This window comes from Neopsephotus bourkii, unplaced genomic scaffold (assembly GCF_033783945.1).
Source record: "Neopsephotus bourkii isolate Nb327-2 ecotype Australia unplaced genomic scaffold, CSIRO-AGI_Nbou_v1 NB_653, whole genome shotgun sequence".
In the NCBI taxonomy this organism is placed as follows: domain Eukaryota; kingdom Metazoa; phylum Chordata; class Aves; order Psittaciformes; family Psittacidae; genus Neopsephotus; species Neopsephotus bourkii.
The window spans coordinates 480,811-497,476 of NW_026901152.1; the positions used below are offsets into that span (position 1 = coordinate 480,811).

Below are 16,666 nucleotides of genomic sequence, written 5' to 3' on the forward strand. Positions count from 1 at the left end.
TTATTTGTGTTACTGCTCAAAGAGACATAGGTAGTAGTTACCCCATTAGTACCAATCAGTTTCTAATTAGTACCAATTAGTAACTCAGCTGAAGTGGAGGTGGTGCTGTTGAATTGCTAAAACTTCTCTCAAAATTACTTCCTGGGGCAAGCTCCCACCTGAAAAGGAATTAAATTTTTCAAAGCTTTTCTATCAGTAAGTCAAGAAACAACTGCTAATCTAACTGACATGTTAACTCAGTTATAGCCTAAACTAATTTGATTTTTATTTTATCATACAATTTCAGCTGATTTTCTGTAGGATGTAAATACAGACAGCTTATCAGAATGCAGGCCTCAGTGTTCTTCTAGAAAAAAAGCCCAAAGCAGTAATCACTTTCCCTGCAATAGAGCTGTAATGCTCAAATAAGCCACAGTTGAAATTATTAGGACTCTGAAAGAAGTTCTAGATGTGGCGGACAGTATGACAAGATAAAGATGTCAAAGATGAAATATCCCGATACACTTCATTATTAATTGTTTCACATTTTCTTATAGTACAGCAGACTCATGACTGTTTGCAAGGTCTTACATATGAACCTAATACAAAATGTTAAAAAGGTACCCAATAAATCTAAAATATAGAAATGAACATAAAATAGTTTGAGTCAGCATTTTTATATGATTTGGTGTGCAATTGACCAATGAAACCATGGCCATTCTGTTTCTTGCTGACCTTACAAAAGCAGGACTATTAGTTCGCTTTCAGTATATAAAAAATAGCTAAGTAAAATAAGATCTTTCTACAATGATAGTTATATTCCATTAGTGACAGAACAATACAAGGTACAGTTCAATCTTTCTTTGCACTGATGTAGCCTACTGAAATTAATGATAGTGTCAGTGAGCAATTGAGGTCAAAATGTGATCAAAGGATAACAACACCCCCCCACCCTGTTCCACTGCAAGCATATTTCTGAGGTACTCTGAGGTTCGTATTTAAAGTTTAACATAGTTTCTTCCATTGCAGACGAGCTGCAAAGATGGGAACAAATACAGTTATGATTTAGTATCATTTTGATGTGTTTTTTTTTCCCTAGCCTTGACATTGCTGTATACAACATCTCGTAAAATTCCTTACAGGGTTTCTTTTTCCAACAAACTGATCCTTCAGGTTACAATTTTAATGGAAGAAAAATTGTCAGGAGCCAGAGCATCAAATTCCATGTGTGATGGGCTAAGACACACAATCTGGAAGCTTGATAGTCCAGTGATGCTTTATGCAATAATTACTTCTTAATATTAAATTGAGCTGACAGAATCCTGTGCTATCAACATAAAGCAGATATTTATAGTTTCAGACTTTTTACTAGTTTAATCAAATTAAAAAGTAAAAGCTGTTGTTAGATAAAGGCAATGGCATGCATAGCGGAGCACCTTAATCTGTGTACAAACTTCTGTTTCTAGTTAATTAATTATATGGTACTTCTTCCTTTTTTTTTTCCTGACCGTTAACGACTGCCATATTAAATAAAGTCTTAAATAGCTTGCTAGGATGCTCACTGGTCTCTAGCAGGCAGACTGAATGTCTGCCATCTCCTTTGCTATTACATCTTAAGGTCTTTAACTGTCTGAACAGCTGGATGATTACATATAGCACTGGCAAGCAGCCACTATCCCCTCTAAACCCCAATTAAAGCTGCTGTCACAGAGCTAGGAAAGCACAAGCCGCAGCTTTATTTTATGTAACGATCAATGACAGTAATTTTTTTAAATGACATGGCACTATAGTTTCATATACGGCTTAACAAATATTCTTCTGTTTGCAACTGGTTAATGACCTGCCAACAATCCTCTCCAACACCTTTGCCATTTGTTGTTATTTGCCAGATAATTTACATGAATACTTTTCAGTCTATAAGACTGTGTGTAGCAATTTTTTGCAGTAATGGATGTTTGAAATTTCAGCTACATTTATTAATTAGAATTGGAAACAGAAGCCACATGGTTGGTTTTTGTTTCTGGTAGGGAAAGTATAGCTCTTAGGAGAGAAAGAGGCATCTTTGGGAGATGATTCATTCACCCCTATATTAGTATGGGATGAATCACCCTCTGAAAGTGTCTATCGACTATAGGAGCCTGAATGATTGGCTAATCTATGCACCTAAATTTCAAACAGCTAAAGTAAGGTGATTCCACTCTTAATATATACTTTTGACAGTGATATACAACTGTTAATGATAGAGCTGCTAATGGTTACCACGCACAGACTATTATATAGCATACCATTTTACCAAGTCTGACTAATTCCAGATTTGACTGAAGGAAGAAAACAGTCTTAAATTCTGTCTCAATTAGTAAAAATAATAAGATTTAAAACCACATCTAAATATGATGAACTGTGAATATGTGTATATTCTTTTGCTTTATCCTTATCTTTATAAGCTCTGCTTTCTTATCTGTCCTTGACACTGTATGACTCATATTCTAATCCAAGTTAAAGTTTTATTCACCAGAAAAAATGCTACAGTCTGCAGAGTTATTCTTTTTTATATACATAATACTATGTAGGTCTCTATGTCCAAATAACTTCCTTCAGATCCTTGTGCTGGCAAACTTTAATATTAAAAGACCTTCATATTGATAAATCCAGAGGGCCTCACTTTTACATAAGCAATTAAGTTTACATCCTTTGAAAGAATCCTATTCTAATAAACCAGAGATTAGCTGTTATAGAATACATTTTCTCTTTATTTTCTGAACAGGTAGAAGTAACTACTTATTCACACAATTTAAAATCCTTCCTACTGCTTTTTATGGGAGCACACACACACTCTAACACGCTGCTTATCAGAAGGTCTTTAAAATCTTCAACTGCATTGATTTCTAGTAGTGCCATGAAAAAGCTAGAGCATACATAACTTTTGCACTGCGCTCATATAATGTACTTGTCCGTATTAGGATCTGCCATTTTGAGGCTCTTCTAATTCAACATAAGCAGTATCAAGCAAGTGGTAGTGGAAGCTCTTTTCTATGAAGTCACCAGTGTGACATTACAGCCTGTTGTGAGTGTGTCATGGCCTGGAACAAAAAAACAACAGTAGCCATTTTGTGGGAATTCCAATATCCTCAGGTAACAAGGAATTACCTTCATATATTTTTGAGGGGCACTATATATTTAAGCATATACCATAAAAATCAAGGAGATGATACATACATTTGTAATTTTGCCTCATTGTATTATACCCTTTTTCTCTCATAAAGCACTGGGGTAAGGATATAAATATTTTCTGGAAAAAAAAAGAAAAAGCCACGCCTCCTATATTTGTAGATAGATTAATAGAGACACAGTTTCTACATCTCAATTGTAGGTCAGTCTGATGCATTGAATACTGCTTTTTTAACCCTTGAAGAGACCTCATTTTGATTGTCTGCTGTACTTGTTCAGGAAAGCTCCCTCAATGGCTTCCAGTGCCAAACTAACCTTTATATTATTTTTACTTTCCTATCTATCTGATGTGTACTTATTGTCATCTGCTATATTCATTATAGTTGTCAGTGTCTTATGAGAAAGATTAGTTGCTTGCCTTTGAAAATTTTCTTTGCATGCTTTTATTGAGAAACTTTGCCTATAAATAAGTAATGATTCAGTCTTTTGAGATTACTTACAAATACATCCTCTAACAATGAATTTTCTTATGATTAACTCTATGACCAAACTTTCTCCTAAAAGTACTTCAAAGGGATCTTCTGTGCTTCATGTGTCATGAGAAAATGAACCTTTGGAAGTGGAAAGTTTAACGAAGATCATGTTACCTGTTTTTCAATATTAACATATTGTAAGATACTTTAAAAATGACAATGATGAATAGAAACATGAAAGCTAAACTTTGTCATGTGAATAGATTTTAGTGAAGCATCTTTCATATTAAAAAAATTGTTTGAGTTAACAGTAAGGAAGAGGAAAACTCACTTTTTTTCATTCCATGGAGAAGTTTTGTCTTTCAAAATGTCCTTAAATAGATTTCGTTCCTAAATTGGAATGAAAAAAACACAGTGTTAAAGGATTCTTACATTAACATTTTTAAAATAATAAGTATGAAAACTTTTCATTACTTTTGTTCTTAATTTATGTAACTTTACAGTTCTATTTTATTCCATATTATCATTATAAATACTATATAATGACATGTAACAAAATAAGGGTATAATTTAGTTCATTAGATGATGACAGCAGCAAATTCAAGCAGAGATTATCAATCTGTTTCCATGCCAAAACACACTTACTTTGTGTCTGTTTAGCATTCATATTGCTTCTATTCAGAGCAGCATTTCCAAGCCAGGATCTTCTTGGATCGAAATGTGGGAAGGGAATTCCACAAGAGCAAATTTTTGCAGCAGATTTCTATTGCTCTTATTCCCATTCACTCTATAACCATTATCATGAGAAACAGAAGGGGTAATTTAGACCTTCATCACCAGGTAAAAATGAGAAGTTGAGAAAATGAGACAACATGAAACAATTACACAAGTTCTTTCAAGCCTCAGGAGAGGGACACATTCTGGACAAATGTTTCAAGTGTGGGTGTGGGATGTTGAGCTGAAATGCTTTCTGTTAACCATCTCTAATTTGATTTCCTACCTCGCATTGTGATCCAGGAAGTATGTTCTCCAGCATGAGTCATTTTGTCACATTCCAGATCTGAAATGAATACAGCTATTGACATTTGCGGTGTGCTGTAGTTTTGCCATATCTTGAAAATTTCTAATTTTTTTAATCTGTTGTCATTGTCAGGAGTAACAGCTGGCAATGTAAGAATCTGTGCCCATTACCAGTTTAGAGAAAAAAAACACACTTGAGAATAAGAGCTCATTCTAGTTTAAGATTTGATAAAATGTAATTTAATAAGAGCAGGAGCTCAGAAATAGTGCCTTATTATTGACTACTGCAGTGAAGATGTGTTGCCTATGTTAACAGAACCTTTCCATAAAGGTTTATGAATGAAACTTACTTTTTGGGTTTTGGCTGAATCTGAGCATCAGGATCTTTCATGGGTTTTTCAATCCAATTCATGGAAAAGCCTGCTCCAGGAAGACATTGCAACTGATGTGATAAAAATATGAACTAAGCTAACCTAACTTCTAAGAAGAAATGATCTTGGAAGGATGCATTCTTAGAAGTGGAAAACTACAATAAAAGGCAAAAAAAATCTCCTTCCTTTACAATTAAAATCAACCTGCCCAAACATTCCATATATATGTAAAAATACAAGTATATTCAATTAACTTTTAGCATTAATATTTTTAATAATATCATCATGATACTATAAATAATGTTAGAAAGCTTGATGCTTTTAAGGTATCAGCTCAAGAATACTCCTAAATCTGCCTGAGAACTCCTGCCATAAGAGTCCCCCTCAAAAAAAAAACAACCCAAAATGAAACAAAAAAGCCAACCAACCAACCAAAAAAAAAAAAAAAAGAGAAAAAAACCCCACCAAAAAGTGGTAATTGAACAAAATACTTAAAAATTAGATGCTTGTATCTACAATTTTTGTTCTATAAATTTTTTCAATCCTCAAATTGTAACATTGGAGGTCTGTATATGGATGCTGGCAAACATGATTTAGGTTGGCATATTCATTCCTGTCTAACCTTCATACCTTTCTAACCTATTTCCTCATATACCTTAAGACAGGCAATTGCACTAATATAGCAGTGAGTGTACCTTAACTGGATCCAAATGTCTTTATGCCTTTTAGATCTAGGCATCATAGATAGCATTTTTGTTTCCATTACAAAAGAGAAATTAGCACAATTGCATTTCCTAGCCAGTCAGAATACTCCTTCACTTCAAGCATTCATTTCTGACAAAGGGCTAACTCAATGTGTGTATCTTTTTTTTGAAAAATGACATCACGGAAAGGTGATGTGTTTCATATGGTCAAATGCGAATGTCAGGCCTGGTTTTATCCTTGGATGAGGAAATTGCCTAAACTAAATTGAACGTCAACTAAATGTTAAGAATCCAAAGCCATTGTCTAACTGGAGAATGATTTATACAAGAAAGTGAAGGTAATGTCACTCTTCACAACATTCAGAAGTCAAATAGCTATACAACAATACTCTAGGTATTTCACAAGCAAGCTGAATACAGTTTTTGCTTGCAGATCAAAAAACATGTGGAGCAACCTGCTGAGATAACAAAGATATGTTTTATTAATCCTAATGGATTAATTGATGGGGCTTTTTAGAAACTGAGGCAAGTTTTTCAGGATTTCTTAATAACACCAACATATAAGGGTATATAGGAAAGAGGAAGTGAAGGTTTTGAGCTGTAGCTAAGAGCTTGGTGACCAAATTGCTAGAAGAAGAAAGAATGATTAATTTGGTCAGAAAATAAGTTCAGATTTACCACAGAATCAGCTAAGTTGGAAAAGACCTTTAAGATCATCAAGTCCAGTTGTTACCTCAGGACAGCCAAGTCCATTACCCATGTTAGGACTGAGACAAATTCCAGGGGGGGATGTAAATCTAACTGGAAAAGAAATCTGCTGCCTTGGTGGGTGACAGGTGGAGAAGTTGTACCATACACAAGTATCCACTGAAGGAAGGTGGGGGCAAAACATGGTGTTCTATACATTCAACAGTCGTGTTATTCTTAAGATTCTCTTAAAGCTGTCTTCACACATTGTGAGTTGCTATAGGTTGGATTTGCTGGTTGTTTTGGGTTTTTTTTTTCTGTAGACTCTTTTGGTAATGATTTATTGATTTGAGTGACACATATATTTCACTAACTTTTCAAAGTTCAATTTATCCCCAGGTATACCATATATATATCATTCAGATCTTGCTAAAAAAGTCTAGTCCTTAGTTGTGTAGTAGGCATAGGAGTCAAAGCTGCAAGTACCTGCATCAGCAAGATTATTATTAGAATATTTTTTTATGCTTTAAAGTCTCATTTCCATGCTTTGGCCATTGAAAAAGTCATTTGACCTTTTCATCCAAAGAGTGTGTGTGCCAAGGAAGTCTAACATACTGCCAGATGACAAGCGTAAAATGCACCTGATATACACCTATATTATAAAGATATAAATGGTCACAGCAAGTGCAGTGTAGTACAGCATCTGGAATGCCCCATTCTAAATTCATTTTAAGACCTGAAAAGGTGTAGTGTTTCTTGTTAATGAGTGATTTTGTTTACAAGGTGCAATAAATTATTTGTTTACTTCAGAATGTTGATAATTTGTTAAGATCAGTACAAATGTTGTTTCTATACTTGCCATTTTGTAGTCATCTGTGTTAAATACTATCATCAATAAATGAATTTTTACAAAGCATGTTAACAAGATTCCTTTCTACATTTGTAAATGCATACATAAAACGGACAGCTTCCCCCACTGAACTTTGTGAAGCCATCTATAGTCAGTGAATTCTACTGACTGAGGGTAACTAGTGCTAGCATTCTCCCATGGATACCACTCAATATTATGCCTGGTAGTCAATCCTACTATAAATAAAAACACAAATTACAGCTCTTCTGCCAGTTAGGTGATTTGCCTGCTCTCCCTCCTATACGTGTCATGCTGAATGACCTCCTCATCCAAACTAACATGGTGGGGTCTTTCCATCACTGCCAATACCTCTTAGGTGGTCTCTCTGTTCCAGAAGTCTATCACAGCCAGTGTGTTATTAAGACAGATTAAGCTCTTACAGCCTTTTATTTATTGCTACCAAACTGTAAATCTCTAGACCTAACTCCTCTATTTCTTAAACTGTCCTCTGAGATCTGCTAGAGAACTTCACAAAATGCAAAGCCAATAAGACAGATGAAATCCCTCCTGGGGATTTTTGTGATCTGTCAAAATTCAACATATGTAGAGCACAGATGGTAAATATAAACCTATAAAAGGGTCTGAAGAAAAAAAATGGTCTATTCATTTAGCAAAGATAGAAATGTTAATGGATTTTGCTGCATGGAAGCATTATCTACTCTGAATGGTTAGAGCTCAGGTTTGCCCAATTAAAAGTGATAGATGAGACCCAGATACAAAATAATCGTTAGGTTATGAGTGTCCCTAGGATCCTTGCATGGGTTTGACAATATTAAATCTATCTCAATTTCTTATTTAATAATGTATATATATAAGAAGCATAAACACTCACACATAGTCTTTGAATATAAGCTATTCTTGTTACCAGTGACTATGAACATATTGCTTTAATAGAAGTTGTAATAAACTTCATCACAAGTGTTTAATTCAGACACAACTTTCCTCGTTCATTCAAACCTCACATTTTCTGTACATGCAGGGTATAGTTTAGCTACCTGAATAATCCTGCAGTGAAAGTAGAAATGGCAAACAACTATCTGACTTTTCAATTCGGAGTTTTCTTTAAATGATTCGTATGTGCTACTGGAAGTATCCCAGATTTTACTCAAAAACCAAAACAATTGCCCCTTTTCCCAGCACTTTCTGACATTTGTAAGGCAATGGTATTTTAGCTTTTATCTGTTTTTGAAAGAGAAATCTCAACTACATCATTCAACGCATGAGAGAATCTGCCATTGATGAAGACGTTATTTTTTTCTAGCTTAAATATGAATTTCTTTTTTTTTTTCTGATGCAGCTTGTTTTTAAAATACTGTGCCTTTTCATGTGCTTTCTTACAAGTACTTCTTAGTACTGCTAGAGCTGAAGAAACCCTCAACCTTGGGGTACTGAACTGGCAGGAAGCATAATGACTGTTCATGTCACTTGTGAGACTGTGATTTTTAATTTTTATGTCTGTTTGACTTAACATGTTAGATGAGGAGAAGGATCCAAGTCCAGCTAAAAGACTGCATTATCTCAAATGGCAGCTGGAGAGCCAAGGCAGGCTGTATGTCTTTAGAAACATCATATTTCCAGGCACTAAGATGCCATGGGTATTTGAAGACATGGCATGAGTAGAAAGCTTTCTAAGGTCTCATCCTGCAGGGAGTGAACTCTTCTGTGGTATATGAAAGCTCATTGGCAGAGAACTGGCACTGTAGTCTGATACACCCTGGCAAATAAAATCTCTTCTCAGGACAGTCTCCTAGACAGCCAACACCACCACAGAAATCAGTGACTTACTTTTTTCTCCCAATTACAAATTCGCAAGATTAAGAGTTGCAACTACTTTTTTAGTGGAAATAGTCATGCCTCTATGAACAGTTTCTATATGTATTTGACATCTATAGCCTAAAACCATAAATTTAACAGAGTTAAATTTAACAGAGTTAAATTTATGAATTCTTTGTTATTTAACAGCTGTGCAATAGTTCTCTCAAGCTCCTCTAAGTGAAATCACATCTATTTGTCAGAAGTTGGACTGAGTAAACTAAAAGAGAAATACTAACAGCAGCTGAGACCAAAATAGCCTTAATCTTTCTTGTGCCCTTATCATGACGTATACTAAAGTCACGATTTGTTATACTCTAAAACTGCTTCAGCTTCACCTTTCTATCTCCGTGACCTAGAGACAACTGAAGGGAGCATCCTGACCTTTACATATTTAAAATCCTTAGCACATGCTGGAAAGCAATGTTTTTCCTCTCTGGTTAATGAACAGTGGGGCAGACTGTGAGCATTTTGACTAACAGAAGTAACATCAATATATATATATATATAAAGAAAAAAAAGTTAGGAAAAGAGAATGTTTTTTCTGTACTTTTTGTAGTTGAATTTTGATCCAGTTTATCCAATCCTCTAAATAAACATCTTTGTTTGGATCATTATCTACTTGGGAGAATGCCATAAAAATATACCACTAGTTGACATACAGAAAGGAAAATATTACAAATTATAAATTGAGCACAGCTGGACAATATCCTGGTGGGAGCAATTACTTTAGCATTATGAGAGGTGGGAGATTACAAACCCCAAAATGAAGAAAAGCAACGACCTTTCTTCACAAGAAAAGTCTTGCTCTGTCAGTCTTGCTGAGAAATGGATGGTAGCACAGATTGATATATCAAGCTGCAAACACCATAATTAATGTGAACGACACTTCTTTAGACTTCAGGGAATCTGCTACTGTTAAAGATGTTTTGCCCTTAGGAGATGGTAACTGAGATTGGGGTTTTGAATGAACACTTTGCTCAAGGCATCCAACATCACCTTGATAAGTGCAATTCCCTCACCATACAGCCTTTCACACAAACTCTTTTATGCTTTTGATCATAGCCATCAGAAACTAGTAGTGGTGTTGAGGAGGATATATCATATTAACTCAGGAGTTCATCATCTAATATTATAGAATCATAGAATAGTTAGTGTTGGAAAGTAGTATCTCCCAATATGCATTTAAGTGGATTCCTTATCTTTAGCAACAAAGATTTCTATTGAGAATATTTTTTCTTGTTTATTTTGTAAATGATTAAGGAGAATAAAAAATAGACAGTGATGTTATTAGTCTAATTAATCTAGTGTTACTACAAAACTACCATATCAAAATCCAAGCATTACTGCATAGAGCACTGTCATTTTCTTTCTGTAGTAAGTGCTTCCATTGATTATTAAGTATCTCAGATTGCCTCCATAGATGTATTCCAGAAAAATTAAGAAGAGATCTGGATAGTTAGGCTATTTGCATTGCTTCTCATTTTTTCATAGACTCTACTGCAACATAGCTTGAATAAGAACTAATTCACTTCCAGTCCATTACATAAAATGAATATAAACCTATAGAAACACTCATGAAAATTCTGGTTTAATAGTGGAAAAAAAATCAAAACCTTAATCAAGAAGAAAAATTACTCTCTGATTCGTAGATATGGGAAAATCTCAAATATCTCTTATCTTAAGCAATATTTGGTACATAACATGCAGTATTCACAAGGCCTGCCAGATAACAAATTTGGACCCTTGGTAACAGCCCAATCCACTTGCTTTTTGTCATTGCCTGGAAGGATAAATGCCAAAATACAGTATGTTTGAATGCTCCTTGGATAGCCATCCATATAAAGAATCGCCTGTTTTGATATAGAAAATGATTTCCAGGCTAGAAATGCACTATAATCTAGACATAGATCAACATAAAGTACTTCCAAATCTTTTCAGAAGCTGGAAAAGTTAGTCATGCTGGGGAAACATGCTACTTGTTTTGTGTGTGTGTGTGCAATAAACTAGTGAAATGAGCAAGGAACCAAGTGAAAGGGTTGATTTATAGGCCTTGTAACCCTGAGTAGTTTTGAAGCAAAAGTTCCCGTGCCTCGGGAAAAGGTACTAAACATCAACCTCTAGGTAGATGTTAGCTGGTAGTGCTGCTCAAACTGCATGGTCTGCATAGTCCAGTAGTGAGTCATGAAATGAAAAGTGGAGTATGCATTATGTATATAGAATATGTGTCTGGGACTGCTGTAGGATTTTCATATTTTAAAATATAAAATCTGTGCTGCTGTATGCAACCTTTCTCAGTTTTTTAACTGCTGCTGTCACCAAAGCAGATGTTTTAACGGAAATTTTTAGCAATTTTATGCCATTAGTTCCTTCTTCCATTTCCAGCCTTTCCTTATTAACATCCTACTTATAGCTAGTTCCCAGGAAGTAGTAGATCAAAGCTGCCAGTGTAAACTGCAAGGAAATGAACTAGGGTGGAAAGGGATTTCCTGCATTTAATTCTCAAGTAAACATTAAGAATATAGGAAATATAGGCAAAAGAAATCACCAAATTCTTTTAACACAGGGCATGGCATTTGTTGCTGAGAGGTGGGAAATCCATTTCATAGTACATCTAGCAACCTTCAGCCAGCTAGTTCCTCCTTCTAGGATAGTTTGAGTTGTTTACACAGTATCAAAAGCTTTCATATTCTGGGTCATACAATTTGAAATTCCAGATTTCAAATGAGATTCAGGCTTCTTCCTACTTATTTGTCTCCTGTCCCATGAAGCCTGTGTCCCAAGTTCAGCTGTAACAGTTATACTTCTCCTTCCTAATGCAGTACTGGGCTCTTGATTTTGGCCTGTGATAACATATCAATGTTTTAGTTGTTGCTAAGCAACGCTTACCCTGATCAAAGACTTTTCAGTCTCTCATGGTCTGCCAGTGAGGAGGGACACAAGAAGCCAGAAGGAAGCGGAGACAGGACACTCGACCCGAACTAGCCAAAGGGGTATTCCATGCCACAGCACATCGTGCCCAGTGACAGCAGATGGTGAGCAACTGTATTGTACATCACTTGTGTTCACTGTTTTTTTTTTCACTTCCTTTTTCAGTTCTATGTTCTCTCCCATTATTATTTCCTGTATCATTATTATTGGTGGTAGCAGTAGTGATTTGTGTTATACCTTAGTTACTGGACTGTTCTTAGCCAGCGGGATTTACATTACGATTCTCCTCCCCATCCCACCAGGAGTGGAGGAGATGAAGGGAAGGAGTGGGCGAGTGGCTGCATGGTTCTGAGTTACTGGCTGGGCTTAAACCGTGACAGCCTGTTACAAGAAGTGTGTCATGGTTTAACATTGCAATGAACTCCTCTACTTGCTTCTAGCCAGGCTAGAACAAGAGGTTCTTGCTATAGTAAATTCCATAACATACAGCTCAGATCCATGCTTACAACAATTTGAAGGTATTTCCATTACAATCTCCACGCTTGGCCCTTTGGACCAGATCATGAGGGTTAACATTGCAATGAACTCCTACCCTTGTCTCTGCTCCAGCTTGGACTTATCCACAGACTGCAGTCCCTTATGGTTGCACCTGCTCCAAGAGAAGCCTTATCTATGAGCCAGTTTCTTCTGCTGCTGCAGCACAGACTTATCCACAGACAGTAAATTCAAGGTGCACCTTCTCCAACATGGCCCAAGGACTAATCCTTCAGAGGTATGCTTGCTGAAGCGCAGACACAACCACGGCCACAGATACTTCAAGATATACCTGCTCTGGTGTGGTCTTAATCACAGCCACAGATGCTTTGGGGTGTCCTGCTCCCATTTGGACTTATCCAAAGGTCACAGGCCTTTCAAATCAGTTCACACTGGAGTTTCAGCCTGTCAGCACAGAAGCAGCAGTGATGCCCTGGCCATCTGCCAGCCCAGGCACATCGCCACTGCTGTTATCAAAATGTTTCCATGCACAGCAAAGTAAGATGATAAGCACTACAGCAGTAGCAAGCAGTGAAAGCAAAAAGCAGCCACTAAAAAGCACTACACTCTAATACACACTATGGCTTGCAAGCCCCATGGCAAGCACAGAAGCCTGTCAATTAATAGCTAAACAGCAATAATAGCTACAAATTTGATCTGGCACATTCCAATCAAATCTGTCATTATCTCAAACCCTTCAAGCCCCATGTTGGGTGCCAAAAAGGACTGTTTGATTTAACCCCAGCCAGCAACTAAGCCCCATGCAGCCACTCACTTATTTCCCCCCTGGTGAGATGGGGCACAGAATCAGAAGAGTATAAGTAAGAAAATTCGTGGGTTGCAATAGGGACAGTTTAATAGGTAAAGCAAAAGCCGTGCACACAAGCAAAGCAAAACAAGGAATTAATTCACTGCCTCCATCAGTAAGGCAGGTGTTTAGCTATGCTCAGGAAAGCAGGGCTCCATCACATATAACGGTGACCTAGGAAGAGAAATGCCATCACTCTGAACATCCTCCCCTTCCTTCGTCTTCCCTCAGCTTTTTATGCTGAGCATGATGCCATATGGTGTGGGATATCCCTTGGTCAGCTGAGGTCAGCTGTCCCAGCTGTGCCCCCTCCCAATTTCTTATGCCCCCTCCAGCCCACTCACCGGGGTGGTGTTGTGAGGAACAGAAAAGGCCTTGGCTCTGTGTAAGCCCTGCCCAGCAATAACAGAAACATCACTGTGTTATTGACGCTCTTCCAGCACAAATTCAAAGTACAGTCCCATATACCAGCTACTGTGAAGAAAATAAACTCTATCCCAGCAAAACCAGCAGAGTGACAGCCTGAATTTCTCTGTAAATTCTGTCCTCCTGACTCCTTCAAGAAGCTTCAGTCAATTCATATGGGTGTTTAAGTCTTAGGTGAGAAACAGGGTAGTAGGTGCTTCTAGAATAGGAAATGGCTCTTACAAACCTTTGAAAAAGGACTGCCCCATACTCTTTACCTGCTTTTACTTAGAAGAGAGATAAGCAGGCTTATGTTTCCTAATGTTATCATACAAGCTGACAAGGTTAGCATATATTGCTGACCATTGCCTCTTGCCCTAGGGAATTGAACTTATTCTGTCTCTAATGCCAAATGCAGAACTTATAAGGGTGGAACTGGGGAAGGAAAACTGGTGGGGGAAGGAAAACCAGTGGAGGAAGGAAAACCAGTGAAGGAATGGAAAGGTAGAAGAAAGGACACATTAGCTTAGTCTTTCTACATTGTCTGCTCTGGTAGGACTGCTGTTCACAGCTGGGGTGGTGAAAGAACATCTTTTCACTTCTCAAGGGTAAAGAAAAATAAATAAGGGAGCTGGTAGGGCTGTTTCATCTGACTTACCCTTTTTTATTCAGGGAATCATTCCTTACTCTCCCTCCCCCCAAGAATGATGAGAGGAAGAAACAGCTGGGCCCATCTGTGCACTTCCATCCTGTGTTTTGACATGGCAGAACCCCCCCTTGTTCTTAAACTACATTTCAGATTTTGTCAGTGCAATCAGCAGCAAAATCCCTGAAGCCCAGAGCAAAATCTGCAATGACTTTCAACTTTGGCTCATGGCAAGCTTTGAAGGTACCCTCAGCTACACTCTTTCATAATACTGAGGGAATATAGTAATACTGGATACTCACCGCTGAAGAAAGATGGAGGCAAATTATTCAGTACAAAAAGGGCAATGAAGATTGAAAACAAGTTCAACTCAAGTCAGAGGAGAGAAACAAATTTCTAGTTAAAGTGTACTGAATCTCTCTGAGTACTTGGAGCTTCGTATTTGATTCTACTGACAGTCTGAAAGGATTACTTTGGAAAGATTGGATTATTTCCCATGTCTACAAACAGTCTGATGCTTAAAACATACATTATTTCACTTAACGTAAGTACACTGGATCCCACTGGGGATTTTTTGTATCTTTTTTGAATGACATGGACCTTATTCATGTTTACATCATGGAAATGAACTGAAACAAATTAAGACACCACTGACTGCTGGTAAACTAGGTTGCGTGCTCTACACTGCCGAGTGTGGTAGGTGACTGGAGGTTTTGGAGGTGACTTAAATTTCTCTCTTAATACTGGGAAAAAGGAAACCTTTATTCTGCCCACAGATATGACACTGTCTGTTTGGCTGCCTGACAAAATGTATTACAATATAGATTCTTTATAGTATCTTGTGTAAAACTGCATTTTCTTTTTCCTTTCTTACTCTCTGTAACATTTGTAAAGAAGAAAATGGAAAGAGAAGCATTTTTTTAATAATTTTTTAAAATATTTTAATATCTATTTATTATTTTAACTATTCTTATGTTTCTTGGTTTTACTATATAGAAGGTAGTGTATATATACAAATATTTTTCTGGATATCTGCTTCTCTTAGAAATCTCTTCATTGCTGAGTTAGTCCACTGTATTTTCAATCCTGTGTCCCCTAAATCACCTACAGTATTAAATTACAGTATTAAAAGCAACAAATTTTCCAGCGACCTAATAGTATGCTGTTTACAGAAATTCTTTATACTGGAAAACAGAGACCAGATGGAATCTAATGGCAGAACAAGCTACTATAGGGCAGGGAAGCAGTGAGTTCCAGCTCTGCACTTGGTGAACTTGATTACCTATAATCTGTTCATGCCAGGCACAGCTGACACAAGACAATGCAACAAGAAGATATGAGCTGAAGGAAGGAAATCACTGCCCTGAAGTTGTATGTATCCTAAGGAGCAGCTGTGGTGACTTCAAGTTAAGTTTATCTGATGGGCAGGTTAAGTATCAATGTCAACATTGTCTTAACACAGTCTTCATTATTTTCTGGGAGGCTCTTGCTTGCTTTCAACTTGGTAATGTGTTGGCTTGGACCTGAACTTCAGTGAGGAGCCTTGAATTTCTCTTGGGTAATCATGGGGAAGATATTACAGACACAGTAGTAATATGTGTACACTTCAGCAGGTTAAGTACTGCTGAATTAGTATTTAAACATTAGCTAAGCTCTTTCTCAAATTTCAAGCCAGACTATAGAGCAAAGTCTAGGAATGGAATGAAAGGATCACCTTAGGGGAGGAAAGAGAGTAAGACAGAGAGATTAGGTTGATAATGATTGTGGAAATGAACCTGAGTAGCAGGATCCTCAAGTAGCACATATTGAAAATGCTGTAAATAGCAAATGAAACTAAAAGAAATGTCAGAAAGGAAAATGAGCAAAAAATGAAGAGTTAAGAAGGGAGACAGGCTGCAGGAGCATGTATAAAAAGTGTTTTAAACCCATTGGTTGGAAAATTCATTCTCTATTGGTGATGGGAGGGTATGGAAATTACTAATGAAATTGCAGAGTTTTTTCTTTTTTTCATACTGACTTGAATTACAATCACACAGATACTACTTTAGTTAATGTGAATAAACCATATTCCTTTCCTGTTGGCTCCACAGAAATCAGCAGGCATCCACATCAAATAATAAAAAAAGGAATTAGAGATCTTCACTTGGAGTATTGCTCACGTCAGTGCTGTTTTTGTTACATTTGTTTTTCTTTAAACAGTTATCCTAGGAAATAGAAC

The 16,666-nt window shown here is 36.8% G+C and overlaps 1 long non-coding RNA gene across 1 annotated transcript in view; it reads right to left on the bottom strand.

Moving 5' to 3' along the window:
* Positions 1-4,186: 4,186 nt before the first annotated feature.
* LOC133211694 (uncharacterized) overlaps positions 4,187-16,666 on the bottom strand; it is a 31,090-nt gene continuing 18,610 nt past the window's right edge. The window contains exon 4 of the long non-coding RNA XR_009725261.1: positions 4,187-4,680. This is a non-coding gene — a long non-coding RNA (uncharacterized LOC133211694). The remainder of the gene's footprint in view (positions 4,681-16,666) is intronic.